The 14928-nt window shown below is 37.1% G+C and overlaps 1 protein-coding gene across 1 annotated transcript in view; it reads left to right on the top strand.

The window, feature by feature from the left end:
- Positions 1-429: 429 nt before the first annotated feature.
- Positions 430-14928, top strand: part of cdh22 (cadherin 22) — a 186559-nt gene continuing 172060 nt past the window's right edge. Inside the window, exon 1 of the mRNA XM_087801455.1 lies at positions 430-717. The gene's annotated coding sequence lies outside the window, so the exon portion shown is untranslated. The remainder of the gene's footprint in view (positions 718-14928) is intronic.

Genomic DNA, 14928 nt, shown 5'->3' with positions numbered 1-14928 from the left:
AATTGTGGGTGAACTAACCCTTTAACACAGAGTAAACAAAATGATTAATAATTGCAACATTTTCACCAAATGAAAGGTAACGAGTTGCTTATTACCCCTAACTAAATTGCTAATTAATCAAGTTGGCTTCAGAGAGTCCCAGCATGCATTGCAGGAATAATTAAAAATGAATAATAAACCCAATACATCACCGTGCCGAACGCCCCAAATGTCCTTTCTTTTTTCATATATTTTTCAGTTACACTGACGTCTTTTCGTGTTTTATTTTTCATTAAACCAAAGTAGTTATTATAATAATTAATTAATAATAACCAATAACTTTTATTATAAAAAGATACAAGGACTTTTCAAGTAGTGATTCCAATGATACCCGCACTCCCCTTCCTCTCTCCCTCACTATAATCTCTCCCTTACTCATCCCTCTCTCCCTCTCCCTCTCCCTCTCTCTCTCTCTCTCTCTTCATCTGCAGGTCCCCTCCATCACCACGAGGGGCTTTAACCACCGCTCAGTGCTCTGCTGGTCTCAGGCTGCTCTCTCCGCGCGCGCTCGCTCCAAGAGGCTCCAGACGCGCAGCGCGGATACAGACGGAGCGCGCAGAGGATCCGCGCCGCACTCCGCTCACCGCTACACGGGATCATACTCGTCTAAACCCTGGAGGGGAAAAAAAGCTGGTACCAGAACCGCGTGTGTTTGTCTCCATCCGACGGTTCAGAAAGGTAAGACTTTGCGTTTTTTTCCCATTTCGGAAAGTTCGGTGTGTGTGTGTGTATGGACTCTTTTTGGATTTGAAGCGCACCAGTAGAAAAGACATCCAGAGACCACACTGATCCTCACTTCTTGATGCTTCTTTTTTGTCCTGCTACAACTGACATGATGTCACAATTTCTAAAGCGTCAACTTGTATTTATTGGTACTGACGCGCGCAACGAAAAAAACGTTATTTCAAGTAGATCCACGAGTGGTCCGGTCGATCCATCCATAAAAAAGGACAACATGTGTAGTAGGAGTTTGTGTTCTCGTCATGTGCTGGAGCAAACATGCTGCAGACTTTTGAGGGACGATTGGAGGAGCGTAAAAAAAATGTACCGTAAATGCACACTGTGATTTGGAGATGCTGCAGCCACTTGATGCACCGGAATATAACCTGCTCTGTGTTCTGAACTTCGTGTGATAGAAAATGAATTGCACTGATACAGATATCCTGAACTATGCATATTTGAGAAGTTTATCTTTTGTAAAAAAAACAACTAATATAATCAAAAATGTAAACATAAACAAATCTGTATGTTTAATTCAAAAATCAAGGATTAATCTGAACATATGTTCACTGACGTCATTCCAGTAAACCGACCAAAAAAAAAAAAATGAAAGCATGTCCCTGTTCGGTAGAGAGTGTGCAACATATCAAAGAATATGATATGTGACCGCAGGGTTACAGAGCACTTAACACTCGGATATTACTGGCTGACCTTGGCAGTGGTTAGAAACACTCGGGGGTGTCTGCAATCTTGACCATGTCGCTCTTAACATGCACTCTTGACTGTATATACGTGTTCGTGTGTTGTTGGATCCGACTCAGTTTGCCAATTATCCAAGTTAATTGGCGTGTGGAAAAAAAACAAGTCAACGGTCTCTGAGGTCCGATCAGCCAATCAATGACTTTAATTTTCCAATTAGACCCTGTTTTTTCTGTAGGAATCTGTCAACTCTCCCACCTCAGAGCGAGAGTGAAGACCTTACGTTGACCCTGTGTTTCTGAAATTGATTTTCACACGCAATACGGGAGGTAGAAAAAAAATCGCAATATTAGAGTTCAGCTATATGGACGTGTTGCTGAGCAGATTTGTCACACGTATTACACAATACATTTTTTTTTTTTTTTTTGGATCTGCCTACTGCTCCTGATCAAGATTTCTACTGGAAGAAGTCCCAGTTCTCTCAGAGGCAAACAAAAAATCCTTTTGAACAGTTGCCATTATATCAAAGGATGAAAAAAAAAAAGACAAGCAGTCGTTACTTCATTGTGCAATGTGGGTCTCTAATTAATATTTGTGTTTGTCAATATTGTGATACAGTGGATGACTTTTTTTTCTTAACATGTGCCAACTTTTTGCTTGGATAACGGGACAAAGAATAATAAATTGTGGTGGGAATTGTTGCACGTCAAGTGTGAGTGATGCAAATTATTAAGTTTTCTCGTTTTGTGGAGATTTTGTGTTGCATATAATAATAATAATTTCAAAGAGAGAGAGAGAGTGAATGTGTTGTTTGCAGCAGTGTCATGCATTGAGAAACTGCTTCATCACGTGTGATTCTTTCTATCACTTATAAAGTTTGGTTCGTCTGAATTGACTTCCAAAGAGATGGGGATGAAAGCGTATTTAGTTGGGAGGAACCCAAGAGTAGAAAGAGAGAAGCTAGTTGGGAGGAGGCCACGAGGCGTACCAAGAACACACTGAATGCTGCTGTATTCTCCCAGAAGAGCTGGATGAATTTATTGGTGAAAACAAAAGTCTTTGCCTCTTTTCACCAGCTGCTGCTCCTGTGTCTTAGCATTACAAAAGCGAGAATAAAATGAAAAAAAATAAATGGGTGTAAAAGAGAATTTACTGCTGGTTAGTTTCATGGTATTTGGCATTAATGACTGGAATGAAAGCAACAGATCACAATATTTTTTTTAGCATAACTAAGTATCTCGTTTAGGTATGAAGTCGATTTGGTTAATCTTTCCTAGAAAAAAGGCACTTCTTGTTAAAAAAACAGGGACATTTTGACTTTGCCTGGACAGTAGGTGGCACTGTGATACATTATATAATTAATATAATATGATAATATAATATATATTATAATATAATATAATTAATTAATTATTATTTTATTATTTTAAACTGTATTTCTGGCTATTATGTTTCTGTCAGCGACTATTATCACATTGAAATAATTCCCAGTGTTATTGTTATTTGTTTGTTTTTTCACTCAAAAAGCAGTAAAATACGTTTGCACTTCGAGGTGAAATGTTTTGTTAATTTTAAACATTAATTAATAATAGAAAAAAAAGGATACCTTCCAGCACTTCTCTCCAAAACAAGGGGTCTTAAATCCGTCAAAAGTACTCAAACTGGTGATAGATATATAGAAAGGCGTCTCTTAAGAAATGAAAGTGAGCCTGACAGCCAACTGCCCATTACAGACATGTATCCGCCTCATGTGCTGCGGTCCTCATCTATCCAGCTGGTGGTCCAACTAGCGTGTACATTACGAGGGCCATGTAGCAGTAACTCAGATGGCAGACTGGGCTGATTGTGATTTATGTACCAAAAGTGAATGCATTACTGCTTGCAGAGTCTGTGCCAGAGTCCAGGCAGGCGTTTTCACACGTTTGTTATACACACACACGCTACCGCTAGCAGACATAAATCAAATCGTATTACATCGGCTAAGGCTCATTTTTTTGGGGGGGGGGGGGAAGTGGGGACTAAGGGGGTGGTATCCAACCGCCAACCTTTACCCGGCTTAACATTGAACACTGACATGAGGTGATTTACATTATATGGACTGAACCGGCTCAAATACACAGAAATGATCCGATATTGGAGCCTCACACATTCGCGGCAGCTACTGAAGAATCGTTTGTATGGAGCAGTCTTGCATTGTTATTACCAAGCCAGACCATAATGCATGGTAGAAGGAAAGATGGTTTAAATAAACAAGGAGAGAGAGATGAGGGGATGGGTGGCGAGATAGACCGCAGACAATCTCAGTCAAGATGACTGATATGGAGGGAAGACTGGGGATCTTCCTGCTTCTTCGAGAAGGGACAGGATCAGCCTGTTAATTGATCTGGACATGTGGCGGCTTAGTTCATACTTGGGCGGCTTAGTAGACTCTTCAACGGCGGCAAATTATTCCAGTCACACTCCTGGCTGCTCACACACCTGCTGTCGTGATGCTGGTCAGGGACGCCGGAGCCTTTAGTCCCTTCATTAGCCCCTTCAGGCGTCGACTGCATCAACCGAATGAACTCCAAAGCCGTGTGATGGAATCGTGCGGTAGTCGGACCATTCAGGCCCGTGGACACACTCCCGTGTATGATTTGCACCTGGTTTCAAGTTGTGGTTCCGAGGCAGCACTTTGATCCTACAATTCGTGAGGACCGGGGCTTTTTCAGGGGGAAACTCAAAAAAGTATTTGATGCCTCTCCTTGTGATGAAATGGACTTTTTTATTACACGGACATGTGCTATTGTAGTAAGTGTTGCAGTTGCTATGAAACTGTATTACTCCTGTTACACCATTCATCTGGTTCCTATGTACGCACTCCCCTTTACAAATGCTGCGGAACTTGTATATGGATCCCAAACCATGGTATATTACTCATGTCCAAGGCAATTCAGATGCTGTTTTATCTGAAGAAAACCGCTTGAAAAAAGTACTACAAAGGAGCCTGTATTCAGACGGAGGTATTGGTGCATATGATGATCCCATACATGAGGGTATGGCAGATGAACCTTTATACCTTAAGGAAGAGGACCAGTTTATTATCTTCATTATATTAATGGACAGACCTTCAGATGAAAATCAATTAAAAATTAATTGTATATATTTTGTGTTTCACTTATTTTCACTAGATTACTTAAACAAGTCCATAGACGGTACTAACATCAACAAATACTAAAATATTTGATACTCCATACGATTTTCAATACCAAAAGGATACTCTAAATAAATACAGTAGTATTGACAAGAAAAAGATGGAACCACCAAGTGTCAGGTATGTGGTAGTTGAAAAAAATCATTCCACAATAAAAAAAAAAAATCACATCAAAGTACTAGTTTGATTAATAAAAACAAATGAACTTATGTGTAATCCATACATATGTACTCTTAAATTAAATATAATATCTAGATGCAACTCGAACTTGCAATACTTTTTTTGAGTTTTGATATTTTTGACAACCCATACCAACACAAAACAGATGTCAGACAGTAATTATCAATAGAAAATAAATAGTATGAATTATATTTTCTTTCTGTGCGACCCTGTTACAAATGTCTCACGGAACAGTACTTGTCCCAGAACTGGGGTTTGAGGACCCCTGCCCTCAAGCACATGCCTGACCTGCCTCAGGCTTGTCCTGGTTAAAGTGCAAATATGTTCCAGACCTGGACAAGGGCAGAAATATATGTATAATTTTAAGTTGGTGTACAATTAGTGGATTGTATCACAGAAGTAGTTGCAGTAGAGCAGTTTAGATGAAAAAAAAAAAGAAAAAAACTTTTCAAACATTTCATTACAGCTACCTTAGCATAAATTATTTCGTATTTAACCAAAGCTAAACTACTGGTAAAACACATTTACAACATGTTCAAAAATACGTTTTTTCTGTTAGTAAGCTTGGTTCATCTTCTTGCTCATTTTCCATTGAATTATGTGAATCATTTCTATATAGCTACTGCAACCTGCTGACCCTTTAAGCCAAGTTGTCCACTATGATGTCAACATATTTTTTTTTTTAAAGGTTATGAATTGTTGGAACAAACCATTTTTAATTAACAAAATATTCCTGATGTTTTCTATAACTGTAGTAGGTACTGGTATTTTAATTCCTACTTATATAATCTCCACATATATTACGTTTTTTTTGTTAGAGAAAAAACTATAGTTTTATACAACCAAAAAATTAAAAAGATTAATTTTGATTGGTGTACTTTAAACAACAAGAAGAAAACTCATTTAAACTGTTTTAAACTGTCAGTAAATGGATCATTTAATTGATTTTATTTTTATTTTTTTGCTGGGAGAATTTATTCAATGTCGACCGGAACCTGCAATCCTCAGATGATCTGAGCTTTCAGTCTATGACACAGTAGAGGATAGAAGCGAGCATAAAGAGACAGCGCGTCCCCTGGATTGTCATGGTTCACAAATCCTGCTGTAACCTCGACGACTTGGGCCGTTAAATTCTGGTGGCTTGTCGCACCACTCCAGATTTTGGGAGGGATTATCGATGTAGAATGAATCTTCTTTTTTTCCATGTAGAAAAGATTTAAATGAACATGGCTGGATTTAAAGAAAGGAAGCTATTATCTTTTCTTTTTTTTTCATTGTTTATCTCATCTTGAAATAATGCATTCGACTCAATAAGATGGAAAAGCTTTGGGGTCATTTTAACAAGTAAACAATCTTCACTCAATAAAAAGTTAATTATATTCTCTCCTCAGCTTTGCCAGAAAATATGAGTTTCTACTCCAGACGACGGAAGGAGACATTTTTTTTCAGTCCGTGTCTCGTCCCCGATTATCTACAGGCGGAGTGAGGTGACATTTCCCAGAGTGATGATGCTCATTGACAAAGAGCGTCCCTGAAATGAGAGTTATGATGGGCTGTCAGTTTCAAAGACACACAGACACAATCAGGGAAACATTCTGGATCAAGGAAAAAGCGGGTGAAATCAAAGACAACACAATAATGTATCAATAAGAGGCATGTTGATGAGTCGAGTGATCACAAAACCACAGTTTAACCCATTGCGCCTGATCTCTTTTTCAGCCACAGGCGTATCCGTTTTACCCTAATAATTCGGCGAAATGTGACTTTAAAAATTAGCAAATGAATGCCTGGACATTAAAGGATAAAATCTCCTGTGATTTCCATTTCAGATTCCTCACTCCAGTCGACATAACCACCAAAGCTCCATGACCGACTCGATTATTGCGGTTTTCAGCATTTTAACGAAAAAACTATCATGAACGGCCTTAATTCTCTTTTGATCATGCATAAAAGTATGTGAATTCATACAACAGTTAATAGAAGTCATAAATTGTAGTAATGGATAATAGATGACTTTTTACTGAGTTTATGAATCAATCGAAACGTAAAAAAAAAAAAAAAATCAAATCATAATTACCATAGCATTGACTTTTTCACCCTTTTAGCAAAACTATTCAGCCAAATTTGAAGTGAAAAAAAAAAGAGTCAACTAGCAATATGAGCGAGGTCTGAAGAGAGAGAGGCGGAGGAAGAGAAAAGTATGCAAGAGAAGCCTGCAATAGCTGTACTTGGAAGCCAACTGTCTGTTGCTAGGCTGCATTAGCTGGCACTCAATGGGAAAGCTTTGAGGGTAATTTTGAAAAACACACACATTTTGTTTATTTGTTTATCCATCCATTATCTTATCCGCTTATCCCTGCTCCGCGAACCAGGTCGCTGGAGTCTGCCCCAACATAGACTGTATACACAGCAGACTCTTGACTAGATGCCCGAGCTACAGATCCACTTGCTGAGATAGAGATTCGCTTGCATGCAGATTCAAATCGTGAGTTAAGGATTTCTTTAGAGCTACAACAACTACTGAAGTGACTATTTTCTCAACATATTTTCTTGATGGCCATTGTGTACTATGGATTTATTCAGAATATTACATTTGATTATCAGGTTTGATGTTGATCCAGAGAATTAAGGCTGCAGCTATTGAATAATGTATGAGTTGAGTATCAATGAATTATCTCAACCCAATAGTTTTAGATAGGTTAAAAACAACTACAAATACACCAAGGAAATGATGACATTTTAATTTATAACGAATGGCCAATCAATTTCCTTTTGGGGAAATCGGTTTTAATTCACGATACAAAATATAAAACACAGAATTAAAAATAACTAGATGTTTTCAAGTATTTATTGCCTTCAAATGAATTAAGTTTTATTATTGTCTTATCACTTTTACACACTTGTTGCAAAGGGATTTTTAAGCAATATAAATAAAAGTGTTCCAGGAAAAAAAAAAACAACCTTTGATAAGTTAAAGTTGGCAAGAGTGATTTAGGATTAATTAAATGATTACTTGAGGAAGAAATCAGGCAAGTTTGAATTTTTTTTCATTCTTTATTTGAACTTATAGAGCATTTGATTCATCTTGAACAGTATTATGAAAATATTGTTCAACTAACTTCATTAGAGTGTTTTATACACTTTGTTTAAACATGATTTCTCAAATAAAGTCCCACCCCCTGGGCAAACACTTTACAGATTTTATTCATAAATTCTTCTCTTTGGTAAATGACCTGTTGGTCAAGGCGGTCGGTTTGGGTGACATTGATCAAAAACGGCTCCATTTATTTTGATGTAAATGGTGGATAATATATAAGAATAATCCCTTAAAAAATGAATGTAACACGATAAACGACTACTTCAATCAGCGACTAAATAATATTTTAATAAATGAAATAGTTTGTGTTTATTTTTAAATAAAAGGACTGTGTGAACGTCACAACGTTCGCATGCAAGCTCATTTGCCTGAATAAAGTACAAGACACAAAGGCAATACAATTACTGACGGAGTGTGTGCTCATGATTAATAATGTACAGTGGATTCCTCACGTGCTCTGTGGTTTTATTACCACAGTGCAGAGAGAAAAAAATCCCAAATAGACGGGTGTTTGTAAAGATAGCTGGCAGAAAACATAAAAGCAAGGAATAGTAGGTTTAATGCATTCATTGAGTAGTTTGCATTAACGGTTCTGCTGCGTTGCCGTTTTTGTTTGGCATCATTCAGCCTCACTAATTACGAAAGCTTTTTAAAAATATAGAACACTATAGCTTGGCAACATTTTTAGGAAATGAAGAGAAAAGGGATGGGAGTTGTATCCATTGATTACATGCCAACTAGCAGAGGTCGTGGCACAATGGGGCTAATTCTAATTTATATTATATGGCTGTTGTCAGGTCATTACGGATGCAGATGGCCATCTATGCTTGCTCAAGGAGTTCTCAAGGAGCTGTTAAAACCAACTTGCAGGCGTGAACCAAGGACCTTCCCGCTTAAGCGTCTATAACTATTATTATCACTATGTATCTGTGCCTGGACGACCTTCTCGGAGAGTTTGTGAGTAACATATGACTCCCAAATTAATGTTTACGTGTGGTTTAGAGAAAGTGTTTTCCAACGAAGTACTGAGAATTAATTTTATGTAACTAGGAAGATGAAAAGGGAAACTGACCTTTTGTGAACAAATGCACATACGTTTCTTTGACATTGCAGTTACACCTTGAACTCTCTTTTGGCACCAGTAAATACGGCCTGTGTTCAAACTTAATAGGCAAGGGTGTTTATCTCAAAGGGGTGTTGAACCAAAAACATTCAAACAAATTATATCAGGCAATGATTTATCCTTGGTTTAACATTTGTAACTGATGAAAAACAATTGATGGTCAATTCCCCCATGCTGTTTTATAGTGATTCAAAGCCTCCACTTCAAGCAAAAGGGTCTAATAGTATCCCTAAGGTAGATCTTGACTGCTATAGACTCAAATGGTTGGTGATCCTAATCCTGGCCCTTCCAAATAAATTGGTTGCTCAGTTTTATTTATAAACTTTCGAGGAATCTTTCATAATTTCTGCGTGAAGTTAGTTTGCGTTCCCTTAGCCTCTGTATGAGTAACGTTTAACTTTCACAGTCATATCATGCCAATTCCCCTGGGTGTTTGTGTGAGAGATCTTCTGCTTACATAGTAAACTGTGATGGAAATCTGAGGACTGTTGGACTGCTCTTTTTGGCTGGTATTGGGCTCCTGCCCCTATTCGAGGAGCTAGCTAGACAATGATTTAATAAAACTAATCCTGATACTGAATACTGATAATTATACTGATGATACTGATACTAATGATACTGATGATACTGATACTGATAATACTGAGACTGATGATACTGAAACTGATGATACTGATGATAATGATACTGAAACTGATGATACTGATGATACTGATACTGATTATACTGAAACTGAGGACACTGATGATAATGATACTTATGATACTGACACTGATGATAATAATGATACTTATGATACTGACACTGATGATACTGATAATACTGAACCTGATTATACTGATGGCACTGATGATTCTGATGATACTGATGATTATGATACTTATGATACTAATGATACTGACGATACTGATACTGATGATGATGATACTGATGATATTAATACTGATAATATTGATACTGATGATTCCATTACTGATTATTCCGATTCCTAATTGTTGCGAAACCATTACAAAGGATTCCCATATTAAGGATTTCCCTTCACAAAACAAAGTACAAGACTACAAGAAGTAAACATTACAGTAAATATATTGTAAATTAGATTAAATGAATTCTTGTAAATTCCAATGAAGTGGCTAAACAATATGACATAAATATCTTTATTTATTATTGTTTTCAAATTACAGTATATGCAATGGCAGAGACCTATAATTGAGTCATTTGTGTAGAAAAAAAACGTTTCTGTAGACATATGAGGGAAATGGATGGGTAAAATTGTTTTAAATGAATTAATTTGTGTTAAATGATAAGATTCTCACCGAGGATACATCAACCCTATGTTTCTCTTTCACGCCTTCACATGACTTCCAGTGCTTCAGTCAACAGATGGCACCTCCGAGAAGCAGCGGAAAACACGAACGAAAACACGTCCTGTGGCTCCACTTTTGTGTCTGATAAGCTGCAGGTGAGAGGAGGCAGACAGCTACTTTGTCTCCCGTCTGAAAAAGGAGAACAGCAGGTGCGAGGTAAATGACAGCTTAAGAAAAACATCAGAATGGATATCATCACCCCTTCGGCAAAATTAAACCGTTTAATAACCGCGTAAGAGGGAACACAGTCAGTTCAACTCTTGTTTTTGTGTTAAGCTGAAGGTAATTGCTGCAGCACCAGCCATGTTTATTATTAAACTATGTATATGTAGTTGTCATGGCGAGATGGGAGTTTGAATGAGGTAAATGACACTTTTTTTTTGGCATATGCATACATTATATAAGTACTTTTAAGCTTTGCAGTCCACCATCTCACAAACATTGACACTACAAAGGGATCAAAATTTTAAAGTTGTTATGCCTTTGCTGAATTATGTATTGGGTACACACTCTTGGGGATGGATACATTTTTACTAATGGTGTTAGCGTTTGCTGGTAAAAATGTGTTTACAGAGCCACATGGACGGAAAAAACAGGCGCAACACATGAAGAAGATCGCAAGGAGACACGCTGCACATTTAATGTAGCCCCCTGCTGGAGGCTTCATAAGACTCAAAGCCCTCAAGAAAACTTTTATGGATTGCGTAAAGTTAAGAAATGCTGCAAGTAGTGGCCATGCTGGGCTTTTTTTTGCAGATTTTTTGAAAAACGTTTGACGATTGTTTTTCACCAGCGCACACCAGTCTCTGCAACAAGTTCGTTTGTTTGGCAAGTGCCCTCCAAAAAAATGGACCAGGTGTTGGTTTGCTTTTTTGTTTCTTTTATACTTTTGATTCGTCAACAATTTTGAATAGCATCTATTCATCAAAACTTGCATATTGTTTCCCCATTGCAATTGCACAAGCAATACAGATGTTTTCTGACTGTTAAAGATCATGCTTTTGCTCAAAACACGATACTATTAGAACACAAATCTATGAAATGTTTAAGAAAAACTTGCCCACATAGCATGGCTACATAAAGTTAGTCCAAGATCTACATACGTCATGCCAGAAATGAAGAAAAAAAAAAAGAGGACTCCTCAAAGTTGCCCAACAAAAGATACAAAAACAAACATGTTTCTAGCTCCCTCTAAATAAGGAACAGAAGGTTTGAACAGAACAAAAACTTTTCTCACTGTCAGAAAGCAGTTTAGTGGTCATGTGGCCCTGGTCACACATTATGTTAGCGTGTTACCTCAATAGCTATTACTGCACGAAATTGAACCAACCATCACAGAAAAATGTAGTCAAAGTGGTATATAGTACTGCTTTAATAAAGGTAAATACTCATTATGGAACACAAAAGCCTTTAATAACAGGGATCAAGCAAATTGCAATTTTATATTATGCTTGGAGCCCAAACAAATAAAGTAGAATTAAATAATCTGTATAAAAATTGTAACAAATCATTTAAGCAAGATGTCTCTTGTTGATAAAAACACATAATGTCATTCAAATTTAGTTGGGATAAAGTGGTTTCATGTATTCATGCTTTCAATTTAGAAAATTCCAGGATCGCATCGTCCCTCACATCACAGCAGCCTTTAGTCGAGCTAAAAATCTATCATTGGTTTAATACTATTAGGTCCGACCAATAGCAAGCTAAGATTGAACCTGATTCAATTAAATTAAAATAAATGGGGTTTTGAGGAAGGATTTCATGAAATCTGGCGCCACAACAATACACTGGTTCGTCACAGTTATGTAGAGGAAAATAAAAAATCTCAGCAAAATCAACTCCATGACAAGCAGTTCTATTGCAAATCCAAACAGCTTTTCTTGAGGACAGCCATTCCGTCTGATTCGTATAATGAGTCGGCATTTCCTGGAAATCAGTTTCCTTATCAGCATTCTGGATGGTTCGTCTCTAATATTGTGTGTTCCGTTTAGATCAATGCTTGGGAACGTGCGTGGGTGGCTGTCTGTTGTTGATAATTTATTTCTCTCATCTCGCTGCAGAGCTTTGATTGCATGTTTCTACTCTGACATGATGTGGACAAACTGACAGTTGATTCTGAGCCTAATCTTTTTTTGACCCACACTTTGGAGAGTGTTTTCTTCTTCTGAAATTTAAGGGGTAGGAAAAGGAAAAAAATGATTAAATAAATCTATACAATGTTCATTTTTCTTTCTTTCCAGCCACATTTATTCGCAAATTATGACACTTCTATTATCCAATATTCAAGAACAAGTGTGGCTTCAGCCTTCTGGTAAAATCTATTTCCTTAGATGAACATCTTATTTAAATTCCTTCTGTCTCACCATGTTATTTAAATGTGGACTGTATTCCCCATCCTTTTGCCATCGCTGTCCTTTTCCTCTCACCAATCATCTCTTTTTTAATTTCATATTTTCTGACTGCGTTAAGCTATACTTCGGAAGAGCTCATTCAAGTGATCCTCGTCATCATGTTTTCTGCGTTGGGTTCACATACTTAACATGAGTGCTTACTGGTTTAAGAGAGATTGGATGGAAAAAAATGTTCACTGCAGTTTTTTCCCTGCACATCTGGCTGCTCAAATGAATTTACCAGGCAACACTGCATGACTCCCTGCATGTAACACCTGTATTCATGATGATCCTTTTTTTTTTTCCCTCCTCAAAGCCAGTCATTTCCAGTCATTCATCAGCACTCTGCTCTGCATTGACCATCATTTATCTGCTTAATGGCCGCTGAGGTGCAATGTTGAATCATTAGCTCTGAATTTACTGACGACATATTAAACGTAATCTGATTGTCCATTTTGAGCGCCGGAGGGAAATGACTTCTAGATTTCAGCAGTGTCTTTGTCAAAATTCATCTTTCTTGCTGGAGTTTAGTTAAAGCATAAACTATAAATGCAGAAATCCAAACAGAGCTTTTATAGGCCTACTATTGGGACGTGTTAAGAAGGATTGAGCCCAGGGATTTTGTGGACATTAGATTAAATTGTTTAGTTATTATTGCAGTAGAGGTTTTGATATGAATTATTGATAATTCCATTTTTTTTTTCTATAAATACCCCAGCACATCCAGAAATATTCAACATAGTGAACAGATAATTTATGTTTTTACTCCACACTAGGGCTCAATGATATTGGGAAAAACCTCTATCAGATACTGAAACATTAATTTCATGGAGTAACATTAACAAAAACAATTAAATAATTGATCAAACATTAGGTTTAAGGGTTAATATAAAATTCATGTATCTGACACATCCAACTTATTTTATTTACCGAACGATCTGAAGCTTTTCTGAGTTCATAATGTTCATAATATAGCAGTAGCATCTTCCAGACTGAGCAGATAAAACCTATTCAAGCAAGGTTTAAATCAAGATAAGAAATGACTATATCCTAAGTGACATCTACATCTACTGTAGTCGACTTTCCCGACACATTCCTGTGTCACCCCTTTTGCCGTGCAGCTTTTAAAGATCATGATCTTGAATCTTGTGGAGCTTTAGCCAGTAAGCAAATTATCTAGATCAGGTCAACTGTCTGCAAGCATGGTTTCCGGAAGGTCCCCATCCAGTGCGCTTGAATGACTCTGCTAACTTTGCTGTTGACAGAGCTTTAAAACTCAGATGACTTGCGCTTTTTTTCATGAAGATTTATAGCAGTTTGATGTGAGATAACTTTGAGCAGCTGCTCAGTGTGTGTGTTGCACCGAATGTAATCGATCTCTGGTGCTCGTGTCTGTCAGGTTGGTGTTGGGAACGAAGACCACAAGCAGGATTGTAGATATTAGGAAGTAAGGCTATGACATTTAAACGATATAGATATAGATTATGTTACCTCTGTCAAGAAGGTTTTTGTTATGATCCGTCTCTTTGCCAAAAGGTTCCTTGTCTCATAGGGATCTACGCACTTTTTGAAGGTTTCTCAGTATTTGTGCTGCAGATCCTTAGCAATTTATATGGATAAATCAAATATAACTCGATAAATTTGACCGTGGAAAAAAACAACATAAAAATTGGTGTAAAAAAAAAAAGTTTGGTGTTTTTTGTTGCCTTTCTGGTGCTTCCTTAATTGAATTTTTGACTTTGAATTGATCAAAACGTAGTATTACATCTCATAGTATGTGATGCCTTTTGATTCTTTGATTAAAAATGAAATGTATAGTCAATCATCTAAATTTAAATGCAAGGCATACAATAATAATATAGACACAATTTATTTCAGACTTTTTCATAGTAAGATAGACAAGTTATCCAACACCACAAAGCTCACAGAATATCAACTAAAAACTCCATTAAAAACTGACAACGTCCTTTAAAAAAAGAAACTTTCGGATTCGACTACGGTAACATTCTGTTTTTATTTTTATTTTTTTTCATGCTGCCTCATGTGAGCAGAACTGACTCTTCAACACTGATTGTGTGTTGCTGAAGAGAATCTAATCAAACTATGTTATATAAGTTATG

The sequence above is a fragment of the Callionymus lyra genome, chromosome 10, assembly GCF_982586985.1.
Source record: "Callionymus lyra chromosome 10, fCalLyr1.hap1.1, whole genome shotgun sequence".
NCBI lineage: Eukaryota > Metazoa > Chordata > Actinopteri > Syngnathiformes > Callionymidae > Callionymus > Callionymus lyra.
Note: the sequence above shows the minus strand (reverse complement) of the source record. Positions and strands in the feature narration are given on the sequence as shown.